Genomic DNA, 22,086 nt, shown 5'->3' with positions numbered 1-22,086 from the left:
GTGTATCCCAGCTGCTCTTTCACTTAATAAATTTAGACAAGTAACTTCACCTCTCTTCCTCATTTTCCTCATCTGTAAAAACAGAACAATACCCTATTTCATTAACTGGAAGACAAAAGCTTTTACACTTTAACATTTTTGAAATCAGGAATTGTCTTACAATTGTTAATGCACCAAAGGGAAGCTAAGTTCTGAAGATTTTCATGTGTTCCTGCCAGGAGAATTTTCTACCCTCCCTGTACCCAGGGCCATGACCAAGCCATGCAAGTTTTCTTTGTTTACTCTCCTGGACGATAAATTTATTTTCATTTACCCTTATCCTGAGGCAGAGGTCCCAGCTTTATACGAAGGCCTCCTAACTTGTGACTTTCCAGTTGAAGACATCTTAGAAGACATCTCAGAGGGCAGAGGTGAGATAATACATGGAAGGAACCTACAGCCGTACATGACACAAAATAAGCACCCAACAACTGGTAACTATTATTTTTGTCGTACTATCGGCATCTACTTGTCACTAAACAGACCGACATGCTAATTACTTAATTCTCTTAATCAGTGTCAAAAATGCAAGCATCAAAGTGAAGGGAGAAAGCCAATAGAAATAGCCCTTGCAATGCTTAGGTAGCCATGGCCTGTGGCTGGCTGTGCCCTCAGTGGAGCAAGACTCAAGATTCAGCCTATTTTTCAGAAATGATCTTGCCAAATGTTTCAAATCCCTCTGCTGGCTAAGACTGGCTTTGCAGAAAGTGTTCCCATTTTGTTAATGGAGAAAGGAATTTAATCTCGTAGAGTTCCTTCCTAACACGCTCAAAATGGACTCCCCAGAGTTCCGCAGATGCTGCATCAGCAGGGCGGGCGGGCTGACTGGCAAAGACACAACTCTCCTGGTATCCCAAAGACTAGCTCGAAGGTCATGCTGCTTTGCTAATTCAGTAAAACATAATTACACTGCAGAAAGCTAGTTCCTTTTTAATTCCTCTTACTGATATACAAAGATTTTGCAATTTAAATTGCTTTACTGTCATGGTATTCACACGTGTATCCATATCCAGCGGCAGTGTGCCTACATCTACTCAAAGGCTCTGGACTTGGGCTGCAGCCTGGAGAAGGAGCCTGTCAATATTGGCAATCTACAGCCAGTGGCAATATTTCTCTCCCTTTCCTGGGTCCAAGCCCTTTTCCTGTGCTGCTTGAGAATGTGGGAAGCAGACAAGTGATGGTGGATTATGTATTCCTTACAGAGCTGCCTCACTGCACAAATCCACGGGTGCTTTTCACATCACAGTCTGTGTAAACAGTGCCCCTAGGAATTACGGAGGCACAAGCCATGAGGCCATAAATGGGAGCTCAGGTCCCAGTAACTGGAACTAAGGCAAGGTCTTGAATGAGTTCCTTATAATACGGACATTCATTTTGACTATTTGATAATGTCACAACTTATATAACCTCAAAGCAAATAAATAACTTGCAACTACTGTAACTATGGTTTTATAATTATTGTCTTTATCAAAATGTATTGGTTATCTATATAGCAAATCATTTAACAGATAACATATATGAGGCTTCCAGTGTTTAAAATAAACGAGATTTGTTTGTTTATAAAGCACCAAACTGGTATCCACTTTATTTATTTGTTTGTTTGTTTGTTTGTTTGTTTATTTTAAATTAAAGATTTTATTTATTTATTGTCAGAGAGAGAGGGAACACAAGTAGGGGGAGCAGCAGAGGGAGAGGGAGAAGCAGGCCTCCTGCTGAGCAGGGAGCCCGATGCGGGGCTCGATCCCAGGACCCCAGGATCATGACCCGAGCCGAAGGCAGACGCTTAATGACTGAGCCACCCAGGTGTCCCTGGTGTCCACTTTAGTAGTACAAAATACCAGAGGGTTCCTTAGACCTCCAGTTTATTCCATGAGTCCTATCTCTTTTCAAAAATCTCCATAGATCTTCACCTTCCATGGTTACCCATTCCAATAATCACATTCTTAAGGTCACAATTTCTTCTTGTTCTGTAACAAAATCCATCCTTTTACCAACAAAGACATTTTCGCAAGGTGAATCCTTAGAGGAGATAAGGAAGGTTTTTCTTGCTAGCATAAGTAGCTCACTGTCCCAAATTTTAAGTGTTCATTAAAGGAATCTGATATCGTGAAATATCTCCTGCCCCAAATAAGAGTTTCTAAGACCGCTCTTTGGTAATATTTTCAGTCCTAAATCAAATGCAGTCTTTTCAGAGTCACAATAAACTTAGAAACATTGCTCAAATATAATGAAATTTTGCCTATCAAGCACTGACTATTCAAACTTATACATAATTTTAAGTAATTATTATTTCTCCAGATTATTTGATATTCTGATTCACTTAAGAAAAAGAAAAAAAAAAAAAAAACCCTTATTTAATGCCCCACAGCCCAAATCCTTAATTTGGAGTTAATGAAGTCTATGCTACCTAATTTACCTTTTTCTATGTGAAACTGCAAAAGTAGAAAGGGGGTACCTTTTCCTTTTTGGCAGAACAAGTAGGCACGCATGTCAGGGTGGGAGTAGCCCCCATGGCTCAGAAAAGGGTGTGAGAGCCTGAGCAGGGCAAGGAGGGTATCCCATGAGGGCAGCCTATATGGAGTGTCTGAGCTCAAGTGGGGTGAGCTGAGCCTCATGTGAGCCTCAGCCTGGAATGGGGGTTCAGAGCCTGAGAAGTGTGAAGAGGGTGTCCACACTGGGGGATGACCCTCTGATGAGTGGACAGCCCCAGTGAAGAGAGGACAGGACCCACATGGGGGATGGCTTGGTACAGGTACCAGACTACGAATAGGGTAGTAAGAGCTTCTACCACGTGGGGGAAAGAGGGCGTGGCATAGTGTAAGGTGGGAGAGCCCAAGCAGGGTGAGGAGGGTTTCAAGGTGTGAGAAGAAAATGGCAGCAGAGGTAGAAAATTGGCTAATACGGAGTGACCAAATAAATAAATAGATCAGGATAGTACAGGTTTCTCACTATTGGATAGTAGGTCACAAATATGGAAAGTAAGAAAACTAGAATGACAGTGCGGTATTGCTGTATGGAGTAGGAACTGAAGGTATCAGGATGAACTTGTGTTTTCAACATATAGATAGATAGAAAGAGAAATCAATATAGGTGTAAATATGTGCCTGAATATTTGAATATGTATGTGAGGTGTTAGTGAGTTGGTATTGGTGCTTATATATCAATATGTACATATATGATATGATACATATACATAAATATGTGTACATATTTTATATCATATATATCATACACACACACAAACACATTCCCTAGGACTGGCAGCAGCGATATGCCGGCAGCAATGAGCACACCTAGAGCCTCGCCTCCTGAATACTAGTCCCCAATTAAAGGAACCCAGGCTGCTTAAAGAGCTACCTGAATCCAGGACTGGAAAGCAAAAGCACAAGATGATCCTAGAACATCCTTTTATAACAGATAACAAGGAAGTACTCAAAGAATGATGGGGACATATGTCAAAGCTTGAGCAGTTTCTACTGCCAAATCAGAAATTTTGAGTATCAAAATAAATAATAATGGTAATGGAGTATAACCCATTGAGTAAAATAGGAAACCATAAGCCCATGAATGAGTAAATTGAATGCCTGATGATGAGTGAGACATTTATGTAGTTTCAAAGTAGCTCCTCTCAAAATACTCATTAATTACAAAGGGAGAGGGCGCCTGGGTGGCTCAGTTGGTTAAGCGACTGCCTTCGGCTCAGGTCATGATCCTGGAGTCCCGGGATCGAGTCCCGCATCGGGCTCCCTGCTCGGCAGGGAGTCTGCTTCTCCCTCTGACCCTCCTCCCTCTCATGCTCTCTGTCTCTCATTCTCTCTTTCGCAAATAAATAAAAAATTTAAAAAAAAAAAATTACAAAGGGAGAAAAGAGTAATTTTGCAGGGGAGATGCCTGGGAGGCACCACCTTCATCAGGTAATAAGATCAAAATTGGGTGCCACCTAATAAAGCTGCAGTGAGAAAAGCACAGTATCGTATCTGCAACATCCCTGACAAACATGCATAACCTGAATCATGATGTGACATCAAACAAGCCCATGTTGAAGGGCATTCTACAAAATAAAGAGCCAGCAATCTTCAAAAATGTCAAGGTCATGAAAGTCAAGGAAAAGTCTGAGAAACTATTTCAGACTGAGAGAGACTAAAGCAATATGACAACAAAATGTACCACACGATTCTGAACTGCATAATTTTTTTTTTTAAGATTTCATTTATTTATTTGACAGAGAGAGAGAGAGGGAACACAAGCAGGGGGAGTGGGAGAGGGAGAAGCAGGCTCCCTGCTGAGCAAGGAGCACGATGCAGGGCTCTATCCCAGGGCCCCGAGACCATGACCCGAGCCAAAGGCAGACGCCCATCCAAATGAGCCACCCAGGCGCCCTGAACTGCATAATTTCTATCAGGATATTATCAAGCTACCTGGCAAAACTGAGGACCAGATAAGAATCATGTGTCAATATTAGTTTCCTCTATTTGGTTGTCCTGTGGTTATGTAGGAGAAAATCTTCGTAGGAAACACACACTAGAGCATTAAGGGGATAGGCAATAGAACATCGATTGGCAACTTACTCTCAAACAGTTCAGGAACAAAATTCTTTGGACTGTGCTTTCAACTTTCCTATAAATTTCTGATTATTTCAAATTTTTAAAAAGTTATTTAAAAATCAACTATTTAGGGGCGCCTGGGTGGCTCAGTCGTTAAGCGTCTGCCTTCGGCTCAGGTCATGATCCCAGGGTCCTGGGATCGAGCCCCGCATCGGGCTCCCTGCTCCGCGGGAAGCCTGCTTCTCTCTCTCTCCCACTCCCCCTGCTTGTGTTCCCTCTCTCGCTGTGTCTCTCTCTGTCAAATAAATAAATAAAATCTTTAAAAAAAAAAATCAACTATTTAAAGAACAGTATAAGAGAAATTGGCAAATTTTGAAAACAGATTATAAACTAGATAATAATATTGAACCAATGTTAAATTTCCTGAATTCGATCTTTGCACTGTGATCATAAAAGACAATGTCCTTTTTCTAAGAAGATTCACACTGAAGTATTTTGAGGTAAAGGATGGTGATGTCTGAAATTTATCTCAAACAGTTCAGAAAAAAATATTAATAATAAAAATGCACACACACATACAGAGAAAGCGAGAGTACAAGTGTGACAATATTAACAATTGGTGGATCTAGATGAAGAATATATGGGAATTCATTGTACTCTTTTGGAACTTCTTTAGGTTTGAGATTTATTTTTCAAAACAACTTTACAAACAAAACAAATCACGGGGATCATGGTTCCCAATCTTAGCTGCATAGCTGAATCCCCAGGGGAGCATTATTAACTAAAGATTCTTGACATACACCTCAGTCTTATAAATCAAAGTCTCTGAGAGTTCTGCCGGGTAAGTTTTCAAAGTTTTCAGGGGTTTGAATACATCTCATCTGCTGACCAGCGTCTGGGACCCATTAATCTGTTCTGTCACCCTCATTTTATAAATGAAGAAACTGAGGCCCCAAGAGGTTAAGGGACTTGCTTAAGGTCACACTGATAGGTAGTGGCAGAGAAAAGACCAGAATCTGGCTCTCCTGACTCCCAGTTCAGCTTTCTTTGATCACAATTCATAAATGGTTGACTCTCAGTAGGATTGTTTTTTAAAAAAAATCTTGATCTTCAAAGCTTTCTCAACTTAAAATGCTGTTGTATTCAACCCCGAAGCTTCCCATGGAGTTCTGCCATGCAGCTGTGACTGTCCTCAGAGCTCAGGGCTAAATTGGAGACCTGGTCTTTGAAAACGCAGACACTAGCTTGTAATCATACTTTTCAAGTCAAAGAGTCAAGTCTCTTAATGTTTGCTGGAGTTTATGGGTTTCAACCCTGAAGGAAATAAAAGCAGTTGGAAGAAAGAATTAGGGGAAGCAAGTAAAGAGCCTTTGTTGATGGAGATAATTTCCGATGAAGTCTCCACTAGCTTGACTGAAGCATGACCCCTCCCCCCATCTCTAGAATGCAGCAGCAGTTCCATAAAACAAAGAAATCATGGAGGTTTGCACGGTACAGTATGGCGAAATTACGTGCTTCCTACCAAGCATCTCTCCTTAAAAGGAAAAGGAAAAGGATAAATTATATCAGGTTATTCTTTTGATTCCCTTTGCTGAGCCAGTTCCTGCTGCAGTGAGGAAAGCCTTATAATCAGATTTGTGCAAGTATTTCTAACCGGGCATGCTGAGCTTTGTCAGCATAAAATGTTTATAAACTGCTAACATACAGGCACTTTTTTTTTCAGTCTATTTGTATGGTTTCATTTAATTTCACTTTTCTCCACCTGTAGACCAAATATTTCATTCCCAGACAGAGAAAAGAAAAAACTACTCACCTTTAAAACCCACTATCCTCCCACCACATAAAATATTGGGAGATCAGAGAACACAGTTAACATTGAGTGTAACTAAAGGAATCAAACCCTACTTCCTGACAGTCTCAGTATGGAATTCACAACATTAGAAGATTTCTACCTAATACGAATGCACTTAACATAATCTACTAAATAGGACTGGTAACCATTACCTCTGAGCCAGAATCCACTGCCCACTTACCCAGTCATGCCACAACCTTGGGTTCTCCTAGATACTACCATAAATTGGGATATTTATAGCATGGGACTGGAACAATGCCATGCCTGCAGTCAGTGATAACCTACATTTCCAAGAAAGTATTATAAATTCAACCAAATCGCCTTCTAGTCATCCAGGTCAGAAGCCTAGGAGTTATCTTTGATTCCTCTCCTGCTTCTCTCCTATGCAGTAAGTCTCCAAGTGCTGGAAAGCATGTCTTCTCTTTTCTTCTTGGGTTTATCCTCTCCCTTTGGTTTCCAATGCTTGGGCCAATCTCTCAACTGTTTTTGTCTTAAACATTTCCAACAGTATTCTAATTCGTTTCCCTGTCGTTGATATCTCAGTTTTCCATTCATTTTTTACAATGCTACCGAGTTAGTTTCTTAGAAAACACAGAATTTATTATGCGACACACTTACTCAAAAGTCTTCCGTGGCTCCCCGAGGCCTGCAGAACAAAGCCCATCTGTTTGCATGGCTTCTCTAGCGCCATTCTCCCTTTCTAGCCACATAATCCTCTTTACCTGTTTACCTAACATGTTCCATCCACACACACAAGAAATCATTCATTTTGTGCATCTGTGTTTTGGGACTTCCAGTAACACAATGACTGAGATGATATAAATGAGCTCACCTCATGATAACTCATGGAAATTCTGAATAAAATAAAACACACACGCAGAATTCAAAGACATAGCCACCGCAAAAGAAAGCAAAGTAAGGTCTAGGTTATAGAAACAAGGAGTGTTGGTAAAGCCAGTACAATAAGAAGAGGGTGATGCCCCCAAGAGTTTCCGCTCCAGATAAGGGCTCGAGAGGGTAGAGACTCTGGTTCTAACACCTGCAAGTGGAAAAAGTAGGTAGCTTTTGGTCTATTAAAAAGGAAACTGGCTAAAGCCCTGAATAAATCCAACAGGCTCAAAGATCTGGCCCGTCTATGAAAGTGAGACCTCTCCCCATTAGCCAGAGAAAGCTGCAAGGAAGACCGCCATTTGACAGGCTGTTGTGGAGAGGAGGGGACAGTGGGGGTAGAGGCAGAAAGATGCCAATCAGAACTCAAAACCTGAGGCTCATGCCAGAAGGGGTTTGAGTCTAAATTTGTATTACCTGTGTTATAAAAGAACCCCAAATAAAAATTAGTCTGTGCTGTTAAATCCATTGATCCCAGGCAGATGCAAATGGAAACCTATTTAGTGAGGATGCTTCCACAGTTCAGTGCCCATGGAGACGTCCCAGAAAAACAACAACAACACCCACAGAAGATATAAATAAAAAAATTACAGACCCCAAGAGAAAAACAATCCACCATGACCCAGAGAAGATACAACAAACAAGAGAGCAGTTCAGCAAATACTACAGATAATAGAACAATCTGATAGAGTGGAAGGAGAGGACACTGAGTTCAACTGGGCCTCAAGGGACTAGTCTTAGAAATCAAAAACTATCAAAACAAGGCAACTACTCTTTGCAAAATTGTCTCTTTTAGGAGCTACATACTACCTTGATATGGCTTCTTACTGTACATTTCTTTAATTCTCTGTTCTTTTCAGATTACCTTTATCCACTTACATACTAAATACTATACTCGCATCATAAGTAACCTTTTACTTCCATTTGCAAGTATTCTTCCATATACCATATGGAAACCAGTATAGCTTACTGCTTGTAATATTACATTCTGCAATGAAAAGTCCTGAGTTTATCCTGATTCTGCCACTTACTGGCTATATGACCTTAAATTTACCCTTTTTTTTTAAGTTCCTCATGTACATGTACATGATGGTCATTTGTAGAGATCCAGTGAGATAGCACCATAAACCTCCTAGCCTAGGGCCGGGCACAGAGAAGTATTAAATAAATGTTATTCATTATCATTAGGTGAATTACCTTGCCTGCATTATTATATTTCCTTAAAACAGTCTTGTAAAAGATATTATTACCTCCATGTGACATATTGGGAAAGAGAGTTCGTAGATGCTAAGTAATTTGCCTGAGGTAACACTGCTAATAAGAGGTGAAAGTAGAGCATGAACCCAGACATCTTTGACTCCAGAGCTTACGTGGTCGGCCTCTACATGGTATTGCCAAGTTTACTCAGGACCCCAAAATGCTCACCCTCACCAAGAGCGTTATTATCTGCTAACTCCAGGATTCCCCACTGAGGGCAATTGCTGTATGTCTTAATGTAAATTCACTATTTACTGAACATATGTATTGGGCTTCTTATATGGGTCTAAGCACTATGTTAGGTACAGGAATTACAGTAGGGAATAATGCTACTTGCAGTCTAGTGAGACGATCAGACAGGACCTAAGTAAGAATGTGTGTGTGTGTGTGTGTGTGTGTGTGCTTGAAATTGTAAAAAAAGAAAAAGAAAAAAAGTTTTGTGAAAAAAATCATAGGTGCAGTGAGAGTAGTAAGTGGAACCTACCTTAGTGAGGATATAGTGGAAAGGCATCTGTTAGAAGATAAAATTTAAGCTAAGACTGAACGTATCCAAAGGAGTCAGCATGTAGAGTGAGCAGGAAGGAGAGTCATGCACAAGGAAGGGCATCACGCGCAGAGGCCCTAATGTAGAAATCACCTCAGCCCACTGGAGGAATTGCAACAAGGTCAGAGTGGCAGGAGCATGGAGAGGAGGCCAGTCAGAAGGATGAGGAAGAAGAAGGATCCCAGGGGCTGATCATGGAGTGGGTGTTGGGGAGGTGGGCAGGGAGAGGGTCATGTTGTGAAGTTGTTTTCGAGGACAGTGGGAAAGCATGGAAATTCTTTAAGTAGAAGGATGACATGTTCTGGTTATATTTTTAAAATGTCACTCTAACTAGAGAATGAACTTAACAGATGAAATGCTGCAAATAAAGAAACCAAGTAGGAGACTATGGTAATATGTTGATAAGGATAGCATGGTAGCAGAGAGGAGCGAGCAGATGTGAGACACACTTTTCAGGGGAAATGAAGAATGTTGCCGATAGATTGGAGAGATTCTGGTAACAGGCTCACTCATTCAAGATTCCACCTTATGACTCTTGAGTTACCACTTAGTGGATAAGCTTCTGGACTCTGCACCAGCTATGATTAGGGACACACACCCGGGATAGAGTAAAGGCTAGCCCTTGGAGAACCTGTGGATGAGGCAAACTCCAAGAAAAATATTGATTACATTCCCTCTCTTCAAATTCCCACGCTACAGAATGAGCTTCTTGATGACATAGATTTTCATCTCATCTAATTCGTACCCCCGTATCAATTAACAATGTCTGTTACATAGTACATGCTCACTAAATATATTTTCAATTAAACTAAGTTACTCAGGACTAAAATCAATACCATATGAAACTGAAAGGCTGTCTCTTTTCTCCCTTATCTCTCTTCATCTGTTCCCTTTCCTCTCCATGTTCCTTTCCCTTCCACATAACTATTATTTTTTTTTACTTGCTGTCAGACTTTACCATTCAGAAATGACCAAAACAAAAGGAAAAAATGGTACAAAGAGAAAATCAGCAGTTCTGTTCAATAATAGCCAATTGTTTCCCTGACAGCATCCAGACAAATAGTCTAAATCACAAATGCATTTGTGACCCTCATTTTGGAAGGGCTGCTCTAATCTTAGTGACTGGAATTGAACTTCAAAAATGGGTAGCAAGGTCTTTGGGGGCCCCTCAATTTGCTGTTCCGACACCCCAGTGGCTGAACTGCTACCATCCTTTTTCATTCGCTTAATAAAAATAACAAGAAAAACCATAATAGCCAAATTTTTCTCTCAAATGCCAATGTAGAGAGCAATCATTCCCAAACTTCAAGGCAGTAAAAAGGCTAGTTTGAACAATGCTTTATTTTTACCTCATTTACTTCTCAATTTTTATCCCCAGATTAGATACATACTATAGAAGAGGAGACAATACTTCGAGCTACAGAGTAGTTTAAAGTTGCAAAGCAGATTAAGGAAAGAATTATGTATAATCACCATCGAATCCTTGTGTCCATCATCCTCCTATTATGCCTTTATGTAAGAAAGTCAAAAGGTAGCCTAGATTTAAAATGAGAAAAAAAATCACAACGTGACTGGAGATGGGTTCTAGGAGCTCCTTTTTAGAAAACAGCAGATCATGAAGCGGCCTTCGTGGGATAAAATAAACTTTGGGTAAAAATCCAGCTAAAATGCTATGGAGACTCAAAGGTATTATCAATTTATTTCACACTATGACTGCCTCCAGGTTTTTGTTAGACAAAATTTTCAAAAATGTGCAAATTTCTTAGTTCTCCATACACCCATAAGCACTAAGGCATGCATAAGTACAAGATGCATATGTTTTATAAAACGTCTAAAAATATATTTCTGTAAATACTGTCCCTCAGGAATATCTTATACAACTCAGTTTGAATGACTTATATGATTATAAGTACCGCGCGCTAACCGATTGCGCCACTGGAGCTCCGAATGACTTATATGATTGGACAACTAAATTCTTCAGCTAAAAATGCTTACATATTTATTGTCTGAATAACGAAATACTTTAATGGGCATATTCTTTGGGTAGTGAATGTTTCAATGAATAATATGTGTACTTCTTTCAAAAGAAAAGGTTCTCATGTGCTCACAATATGGACTTTATTTTATTCCAATATCAATTTAATATGCACACTGAAAATTAAATATAAATAAAATGTATAGACATATACTTAATGTTTTATATAAAATCACATTAATTTCAAATGACAACTGATGTTGTTTTGCTGACTAAATTGCAGGTTTAATGAGAAATATATATTTTAGGTCTAGTTCCCATTTATTGTGTCTAGAATTTAACTTCAATGACAATAATGCAAAGAATGACATTTTTTCCCCAAAAAAAGTTACTAATTACCTCAAATCTCTGTGTCCTATACCAGGATATTCAGATCCCACCTTTATGCAAACCGGCAACTAAGAAAGGAAGTGTCTCTTGATAATTCTGTAGAGATATCTTGTTTCCTTAAACATAAAAATAGACTTGTAGAATTACTAAAATTCAAATTGTAATTGGCATTTGGTCTAATTATGGCAGGAATCAGGAAAAGAAAGTTCCTTATTTGTATGTATGTGTGTGTGTGTGCATATGTAAATATGTACTATTATACTTAACTTCTAATAAATTGTTGCAGAATGGTGTGAACAAAGATGGGATCCACACAATATATTCACCCCAAATCATAATATGTCACAAATTTCATGGCACAGATGCTTTTGAATTTTGCATACCTATACTGAAACCTGCCACATTATAAACATAGTTGACCCTTCAACAACATGGGTTTGAACTATGCAGTCCACTTATATGTGGATTTTTTACAGTATAGTACTGTAAATGTATTTTCTTTTCCTATGACTTTTTTTTAAGGTTTTTATTTATTTATTTGAGAGAGTGAGAGCAAGAGAGATCACAGAGGGAGAGGGAGAAGCAGACTCACTGCTGAGCAGAGAGCCTGATGCGGGGCTGGATCCCACGACCCTGAGATCATGACCTGAGCTGAAGGCAAACGCTTAATTGACTGAGCCATCCAGGCACCCCTTCCTATAACTTTCCTAATAAAACTTCATTTTCTTCAGCTTACTTTAAGAATACAGCCTATAATATAGATAAATACATGTTAATTGACTGTTTATGGTATTGGTAGGGCTTCCGGTCAACAGTAGGCTATTAGTAGTTAATATTTGGGGGATTCAAAAGTTGTACACAGATTTTCAACTGTGCAGGGGGTCAGTGCCTCTAACTCCAGCGTTGTTCTAGGGTCAAGTGTATTTGTCCATTGTTTTTCTGTATTTGAGCAACTGTGAAAAACCTCCACGTGGACAGTGTGCTAAGACACTATTTAGCCTTTACATGGTATGAAACACAATCATAAATCTACAAACAGGCACCAAAATCATCTGAAATGCACTTTGTCCAGAATGTTTATACGAAATTTTAGGTTATAATCCAAATAAAACACTCAATTTAAAATGTCTCCTACATAACTTAGATACCCAAGAGTCCACTCACATCACAAGCCAGTTTGATAAACACTAGTCTTTTAGAACAATGATAGTCAACATTTTTTACCCCTTCATTGACCCATACTGCAACTGTAGTATTCTTAAAAGGTTACCAAATAATTAGGTTATTTCCCTGTGGTTCAAAAAACCTAGTTGCAGAGAGAACTGCCTTCTTGAAAAGTCTGCTGTAACTCCCCAATGATATTTCATGCTTCCTCCTGAAACACAATTATCAATGACATAAAAGGGACCATTTTTGTAGTAACCATATTCAGCCAACTAGAATTGAGAATTTGTTCCAAGTTTTCAGTAGGAGGTTCAGGGACATATATTCTTTGCAGGGAAAACTGGTCCTTCTTTGTAGAAAAAGCCACATTCTTCTACCAAGCATTCAGAACCAGAGGGACACACAAGAAAAGGGAGGGAATGCCCACCTGTAGAGCTTCATCAACCATTGGAGGTGACAACTGTCAAGCCCAGGTCATCCCCAAATCTAGCTAAAATTGTCAGCCAGGGCCTCCTGCCAGGGAATCCCAGAAAGTCCATTGGGAAAATCAATACAGTTTCTTGTACTTGGCAAAATCCTTCAAGTGTATCATTAAGGATCTAGAGGAGAGATTCAAACTTAAGGTATTTATTTTCTTTAAAGAGTTTAGGTGTGAGATGCCTGAGGCCTGAGGATGAAAGGTTGCATTTATAATTACAAAAATTGTGAAAAATTACTGTTGTTCAGAGGTTGGCAGTCGATGAAAGGCTAAGATAAGTTTTTCTATCCAGAGGTTATTTAATTCTTTCAGCCAGCCCCCCCACCCCGCCCATAGGTTTATAAATTCTCAAATTAGAGAGTCTTAAAACAGAAGCGTCTATTTTGGCAAAGATTTATTAATATTATTTTATGCCCAATTTCTCATACCTGGGTTAGTTACACATAATGTTTTAATTCTGGCTTGTAAAAAATATTTTAAAAGATACATTCTTTATACTTGTATCATGTATAATATAATTACAGACTACAGGGTACTATTTTGGACATGAGGTACAGGCTTTTGTCTTAATCATGCTGTTCAGTTCATAGTACATTATTAGTGCTGGTCTGTACAAGACACTACCTTGTTTTATTTCACTCCCTTTTAATTCTATAACCCACTCACATTCCTCTCTCTCCCCTTAGCCAACAATTGTAATGTGTTTGATGTGTATCTTTCTGTTTGCATGTGCTTGTAGCATGCATATTGTTCATTTTTTTCCCATGTATTTTATTCTGTAAGATACTATATATTTCAGTCTGGCTATTTCTTTTCTAAGTAATCAATGTGTTGCTTTTTTCTTTTTCTTTTTTTTTAAAGATGAACCTATGTTAAGAATCATTTGATTCTGACTGCTGCTTAAAACTTATTCTGTGTCTATTTCCATCATGTTTTCCCTACTCCCTGTCCCCGTGAAGAGCTCTCTCCACCACTGCAATGAACTTCCTCATACATGTACATTTAGGGGTTGGATGACCATATTGTCCAAGGTAAGTCACTTCTGAAAGTGACTGGAAGCAGTATTACTTGACCTCAGGGAAGCCAGGTTGTGTGGTCATTCTGTTTATGGACCTATGCGGGACCCTTTGGGATCTATGCCAAAGAACAGCATTCAAATATTCTAATCTAACTAGTACCAGGTTACTCACCAGAATGCAGTATTAGTCTACATTTTCATCAGCCCAGACACAATTTCCATTTTTATATTATTTTCATTGTAATATTGCTTACATACGTGTTAAGATGCTTTTAAATTTATGGACTGTTCTTTTAAAGCAATGTCAAGCAAAACTAAGCCAAATATCTAAACAATTTTAAAGTCATAAAAAATAGAGCAGTCCGAGATATAGCCAGGAGCCAAATGCATTCTCAGAGCCATATATTCATTTCTTTACACAATTGATATTCTCTGCACAAAGGTGTATTGGTAAAATCTTGTATATCAACATTGCCAAATCTTTTCTTCCATGAGGATACACTTGATGATATTCACATTTGGAAATACTAAGATTATTTGTCTAGGGTTCATTATATATGCCCACAAGCTGTAAAATCATCTCTTTATCTCCCCCTGAACATCACCCAACAATGTGTTAGAACACTAGCTTTGAAAAACATCGTGATTTATTTCAATACATAAATACACAGTGCATAATCCATCCTATGTAAGGAAATCTTCAAGGTACTAAAGTGCCCAAACTTCACTTTAATTCCAACTGTACTTCCTTATGTGATTCAAAAGCACAGCCAAGTACAGAAGCAAGTGCTTTAGAATACTTTCCCTGTACCACCCACCCCACTCCACCCTTCCCTATTTTTATGGCTCCCTGGATAAAGATTTTGTTTTCCACTGTTTGTTGCATGAAATCTATGAAATACAGGAATTTTTATATACAAATCAAAGACTTACTATATTATAGGGATACCAGGAAATCTGGAATCACTGGAAATGTCTGTCTTGTTCACTGAAAGTATTATAGACCAAGGGGTTCAACAGAAAAAATGTCAAGTACCTTGCTTTCAGCAGAGACATTATTTGCCCAAAGAGATATCTTTTCTTTTCCAGTTTACATTCATTTATTACATTGTTATTTGTCTACATATGCAAGTCTCTCCAAAGCACTGTTGAATAATACGATGATAGCAACAGACTCTGTTAGTTCTTGATTTTGATTGAAATGGTTTCAGTGGCTCCTATTTATTTGGAGGTTTTAGCAAATATAATTTATCATAGTTAAGTAATAGCCCTCCATTACTTGTTTAGAAATGACTACTGACCTTCCAAGTCCCTCATCAGCCCCTATCTACCTAGCAGTGGTGTGCCTGAGCCAGCTCACCCAGGTTGGGGAAACCCAATTATAAAATCCCTATCCAACTCCACTCAGTGTTATCATGTTGGCCAACGGTTGAAGTATTTTTAAATGGCAATGGTGGAAGTATTTGCACCATGGAAATCAGCAAATGCAACAAATCAGGGTTGTTTTTGTATTTTGGAAAGTTGATTGTTAAACATTTACCACACACCACAGGACATAATCATATAGTCTTTCTCCTTTGATTTAATTAATATAATCCATTCATTCAACAAATGCTTATTGAGCAGACACTATATAATAGGTGTTGTTCTATAATAGGTGGTTCTGTACTGGGGATACAGCAGTGAAAAAAAAAAAACATGCAAAATTCTTTCCCTCATGCAGCTTAACATCTAGTAAAGTTTATATTCTATGATGTGATTATGTTGACAGACTTCCTGGTATCCAACTATATTTTTATTATGGAATAAATTCTAGCTGGCCAGAGGATATATTCTTTTCATATAGTGCTGAATTGAATTTTCTTATTTAGAATGCTTGCATCTAGGTTCATCAGTGATAATAGTTTTTAGTTGAGGGGTTATTTTTGTATTATGCCCATCAGGTTTTGCTATTAATGTTATTCTATATACATAAAATTAATTGAGGGATTTTCACTCCAATTGTGAGGTCTGGAATAGCATAAATAACATTGAGATCATCTGTTCTTTAAAGGTTGGCTAGAAACTCAGCTGTGAAACCATCTGGACCAGGGTGCCTGTTTTGACGGTAAATCTTTAATTGCCCTTCCGATCCCTTCTATGGCAATGTGTCCATTCAAACTTTTTATTCCTTGGCATAACATACCTTTTGATGGAAAACAGCCATTTTATCCAGATTTTCAAATGCATCACCAAAGAGCATCACTAAGTATTATTTTATAATTTTTTAAGTCCTTCCATATCTGTGTTTGATACACGCTTTATATTTTCTCTCTTACTCTACATTCAAGCTTCTGGAAGATTTTATCTATTTGGTTAGTCTTTCCAAAGAACAAGCCCTTGGATTTATCTTACTTTGCACTCTTTTTGGTGTTGTTTCTACATCAATTTCAGCTTCTATCTTTATTATGTTTCTTCCCAATATCTTTTGGTTAATTTCATCGCTCCTTTTTCTAATTTCTAAAAATTATGTCAAGTTCCTTTATCTTTAGCATTCTTTAAAAATGATGGCATTTAGTGTTAAATGTTTTCCTCTTAGTATAATTTCAACTGCAAACACAGATTTTTATATGAAATCAATTTTTGTTTATTTCAAGACAATTTATAATATCAATTTGAATTTCTTTTTTGATTTCAGAGTTAATTATGGGAATATTTCTTAATTTCAAGTAGTTAATATTTTTTGCTCATCTTATTTTTTAATTGAATTATCATTAACATTTTGGCTCACCACTTTTTGCCTTTAAATTTGTTAAATTTTTTCTTTTGCAGTCAAGTACACAATTTTTATAAATGTTCCATGAAAGTAAAAATTTAGATATTCCATATGTAGATTTAAAATGTGAGAGTGTTATGAACTGAAACGTGTTCTCCTAAATTCCATAGGTTAAAGCCCTAACCCCCTGTGTGAATATATTTGGAGATAAGGACTTTAAGGAGGTAATTAAGGTTAAATGAGATCATAAGGGTAGGACCCTAATCCAACAGTACTGTTGTCCTTAAAGAAGAGGAAGAGATACCAGGAGTTCACAGGAACAGAGAAAAGACCATGTGAGGAAATAGCAAGAAGGCTGTTGTCTGCAACAAGGACAGAGGCCTCTAGAGAAACCAACCTGCTGACATCTTAATCGTGGACTTCCAACCTCCTGAACTGTGAGTAAATAAATTTCTGTTGTTTAAGCCACTCAATGATATTTTGTTATGGCAGCCCTAGCTGTGAAGTACATAACGATAAAAGATAAAGTCAAATTTATTCATTATAATTACCCAAAGGATGCAAAAATACTGATTCAAAGGGGCACATGCACCCCGATGTTGATAGCAGCATTATCAACAATAGCCAAATTATGGAAAGAGCCCAAATATCCATTGACTAATGATGGAGATATATATATATATATATATATACACCCATACATATAATGGAATATTACTCAGCCATCAAAAAGAATGAAATCTTGCCATTTGCAATGACATGGATGGAACTAGAGGGTATTATGCTAAGTGAAGTAAGTCAGAGAAAGACAAATACCATATGATCTCACTCATGTAGAATTTAAGAAACAAAACAGATGAACATAGGAGAAGGTAAAAAGAGAGGAGAGAGAGAGAGGCAAACCATAAGAGACTCTTAACCATAGACAACAAACTGAGGGCTAATGGAGGGAGGGGGGTGGGGGATGGGCTAGATGGATGATGGGGATTAGGAGAGCACTTGTTATGATGAGCACTGGGTGTTATATGTAAGTGATGAATCACTAAATTCTACTCCTGAAACCAATATTACACTGTAGGTTAACTAGCTAGAATTTAAATAAAAACTTTAAAAAAATTATTATTTATATTATTTCTATTTTGTATTTTCTTGCATACTTTGGGCTACTAGATTCAGCCCATTTGCAGGAGGTGTATGGAAATTTCCCATTATAACTACTATTTATCAGGTTTTCCTTGTATTTCTAACAGTTTTTGCTTTATTTACTTAAATGTTCTGATGTTTAGTGCATACAGGTATTATAGTTTACTCATAAATGTTTCCTTCCATAACTGCATAATAACCCTATTTATCCTGTTACTGTTTTTTTAATCTTGTTTAGTGTGCTAAACCTTAGTTTTATTAATTATGGTCTAATATTAACATTGCCACTAACATTGTTTTCTGTTTGCTTTTTCCTTTATCCAACTTAAACTTTGGGCATTTTTTCTATCATTCTGCTTTAAGTGTTTCTTGTAAAAACAATGTATTTTTGGATTTTGTTTTTTAACCTGATACAACTATCTTTGACAACCTATTTACTTCATTTGCTAGGTTTTACTTTTTCCATTACATTTAGTATTCATTTAATTTTGTTGCTTCTTTTCTTTCTCTGATTCTGAGCTAGTTTAATGAAGTTGCTATTTAGTCATTCTTTTCTTTTTATTTAGACATTTTACTGTGCTCTTTACTTCTACTAGGGCAACTTTCCTTCTTGAAACTCATAATCTGCCAATTATTATCACAAATGTGATGTTCTATGTCCCAGTTACTTCCACCCTAATCCAATCAGATTAGACCTTTAGAATATTTTGTCTTTTCTACTCTCCCAACAAATGAAACCTTTAGATTGATTTTACTTCACTTCTCTCACCATACCTAACAAATTCCTAAGCTTTGCTTCATTTAGTATTATAACTAGAGATTATTTTTGGTTCCATTGCAACATGACTCTTGTATTTCAATAATTTTTGTTTTATAACTTATTTTCAGGCATTCTGTCATATTAAATTTAGCTTTTGCAACATAAATGTATGTTGCAAGTTTTACTGACAACCACTTGCCTCTTTACCTTCCCCTATATTAAGGTTTATCTTCCAGGTTTTTGCTGTTGGAGTAGATGGGACAAGTGGATAACACATTTTTGAAATCCTTCTATGTATCTGAATAGATTTCTTTCATCCTAACAGACGATTATCAGTGCTTTTCTGTCAGGCATCTCATATTTCCTAGCTTTTAATTTGCTGATGCAAAGTCTGATGTCAGTCTGATTCTTTCTTATTTTTGCCTGGAAGATCAAAAAATATTCTTTCTATTCTTGAAGTTTAGGAATATCCCCAGGATATTCATACAAGTTTTATCTTCAACTTTGTGAGCTCCTTTAATCTGCAGACTCAATCTTTTTTTAGATCAGGGAAATTTTAATCTATTGTTTACCTCCTTTCCATCTCTTTTGTTTTCTCATCCTGAAATCCTATAATTTGATTGTTGGGAAATACAAATATGTCAACTAAATCTGTTATGTTTTTCCAATTCTTTTTATTTTTACTCTGGTATTCAGATTATTTCTTCCATTTGATCTTCCAGATCTGCAGTCTGGTTTCACCAATCCCCTTTCAATGTATCTACCAAATTTTAATTGAGAAATCATGGTTTGTTTAGTTATCTTAAATCAAATGTGTCCCTCTCTTCAGTAACTGAATCTAATGTTCTAATACACTTTAGTTCATGTTATTATCTGTCTCCTCCAGCAGTTCTGCTTCATTAGGAGATTTTTGTTCTGGGTGTGCATTCACTTATTTATTCAGTGATCAATTCAATGAATGTGTTGTATGCCTACTATGTTTTAGGGACTTTTATAAATGCTGGGGAAGAGTGGTGGAAAAGACAGAAAAACACCTCTTCCCTCATGGAGAGATGAATAGATAAATGGAATACATAGTGTATCAGAGTGATAAATGACCTAGAGGAACTAAGGTAAGGGAATAGAATGAGAAATTTAGGATAAGGGGTAGATTGCAATTTTACATAGACAGCCAAGAAAATCTTCATTAAGAAAGTAAAAGTTAAAAAAAAAAAAGGAAAGAAAGAAAGTAAAAGTAGAGCAAAGACCTATAGGAGGTGGAACCCTTAGAAGATGAGCATTCCAGGTAGAGGGAACTCAAGGTCAGGGTGGTCAGAACACAGTCATGTAAGCCTGTCTCAGAGTCTTACCACCTTGCACAACTCTAGAGAAGTATTTACATTGGAGTCTATGTAAATGAGAACCCCTATAGCACAAAAATGTATGGACACAAACAGAACAATTAGGAAGCTATTGCAATATTTGGGCAAGAAACAATGATAACTTGTACCAAGTTAGTAGTAGTAGAGGTGATGAACAGTGGTCAGATTCTACTGGTATCTTGAAAGTAAAGCCACCTGTTCATTCATTCATTCAACCAGAGCTGGTTTCATGGACATGCAACCAGTTCAGGAGCAGAAGGCCCTGTGCTTAGAAGGGCCCATGCTTAGCTTGATGCTTTGTTGTGGCTATTTGAAATTCATAATAATTTTTAAAAAGGGGGCCTAAATTTTTACTTTGCACTAGACCCACAAATCATGTAGCCAGTCCTGTAGGCAGCAAATATTTATTGAGCATTTATTATTATAGGATCTGGCATTACATCAGGGAAAAAAACAGAAGAATTACTCTCATGGTGTTTACATGGATGAAGCATATAACGGGCAATGAACATAATAATAAGTCAATTATTTAGTGTGTTAGAGGTATATTGTGCTATAGAGAAAAAAGAAGAAGATGGTAAAGGGACTTGGGGGAAAGTGCAGAGCTCAAATTACATGATTTAATGGGGTAGTCAAGATAGGCCTTGTTGAGAAGGTGAGGTATCTGAAAATACTTAAAGGAAGTAAGGGATTTGATGAAGGAATGCCTGGGGAATGAGGCTCCTTAGGAGCAGCTAGCAAAAGACCCTATGAGGGGAGTGTTCCCACTATGTTCCCAGAGTAGGATGAGCAAAGAAGAAAGTAGATGAAGAGGAACAACATCAGGGGAAGGGGACAGATACTACAGGACTTTGTAGGCCACTGAAGCGCTTCGAATTTTACTGAGTGAAATGGGAGCCACTATAGGGACTTGGACAGAGGAGTCCCATCTGACTATGTTTAACAGCATTAATGTTGTATAGAGAATCAACTGCAGGAAGGGAAAGTTCTAACCAATTGCAAAGCTATTACAATAATCCAGGTGCAAAATTAAAGGTAGTTCAGATAAGGGTGATATCAAGAAAAGTGGTAAAAGTGGTCAGATTTTAAACATATGTTGCAGCTGGAACCAAAAGAATCTCCTAAATGGTTGGATGTGGGGTGTGATATGGAGTAGCCAAGAACGGCTCCAGGGTTTGGGTCCTGAGAAACTGAAAGAATAAAACTGCTGAGAAACTAGATGGATGAAAAAAACAAGTCTAGAGATGATCATGAGTTCAGTTTTGGACTCGAGTTTGGAATGTCTCTAAGACATCCAAGTGGATGTGGGGTAGAGCTTTATCTAGAGATCAGACCAGAGCTCTGTGCTGGGGATATAGTGTCACTGGAATATAAATGGTATTTAAAGCACTAAGACTATGTGAGATGATCAAAAGAATGAGTGTGATTGGAGAAAAGAGCCAAGCACTGAGCCCTGGGACATTCAACATTAAAGAACTAGGAAAAAGAGAAAGAACCAGCAAAGCAGAGTAAAGAACAGTAAGCCATAGTACAGGAAGCACAGTCACAAAATAATGGGAGAAATAGAATTAGAGACAGTAAATGTAGACAATTCTTTCAAGAACTATTACTCCAAAGTGGAAGAAAAAAAATGGACAGAAGCTGGCAAGAAAGAGAGATAAAGAAAAAAAATAAGCGTTCAAGCTATTAAAATTAACAGTATGTTTGTATATTGGAGGGAATAATACAGTAGATTTAGGAGATGAGTTAGCTTTAGATAGGAGCAAGTTGAGTTGTTGTTGTTCACCTATGATCATGTTGTAACATGGAAGTTGTTCATCTAAGGTCATGTTGCAACAGGAAGGACAACAGAATATATAGGTAGAGATACTGGTAATAAATTAATGTAGCACTTTGAGTGTGTGCAGGTTTTCTTCTA

The sequence above is a fragment of the Leptonychotes weddellii genome, chromosome 2 (assembly GCF_054177405.1).
Source record: "Leptonychotes weddellii isolate Sample4059 chromosome 2, ASM5417740v2, whole genome shotgun sequence".
Classification (NCBI taxonomy): Eukaryota; Metazoa; Chordata; class Mammalia; order Carnivora; family Phocidae; genus Leptonychotes; species Leptonychotes weddellii.
The sequence above is the reverse complement of the archived record's forward strand: the minus strand, read 5'-3'. Positions refer to the sequence as shown.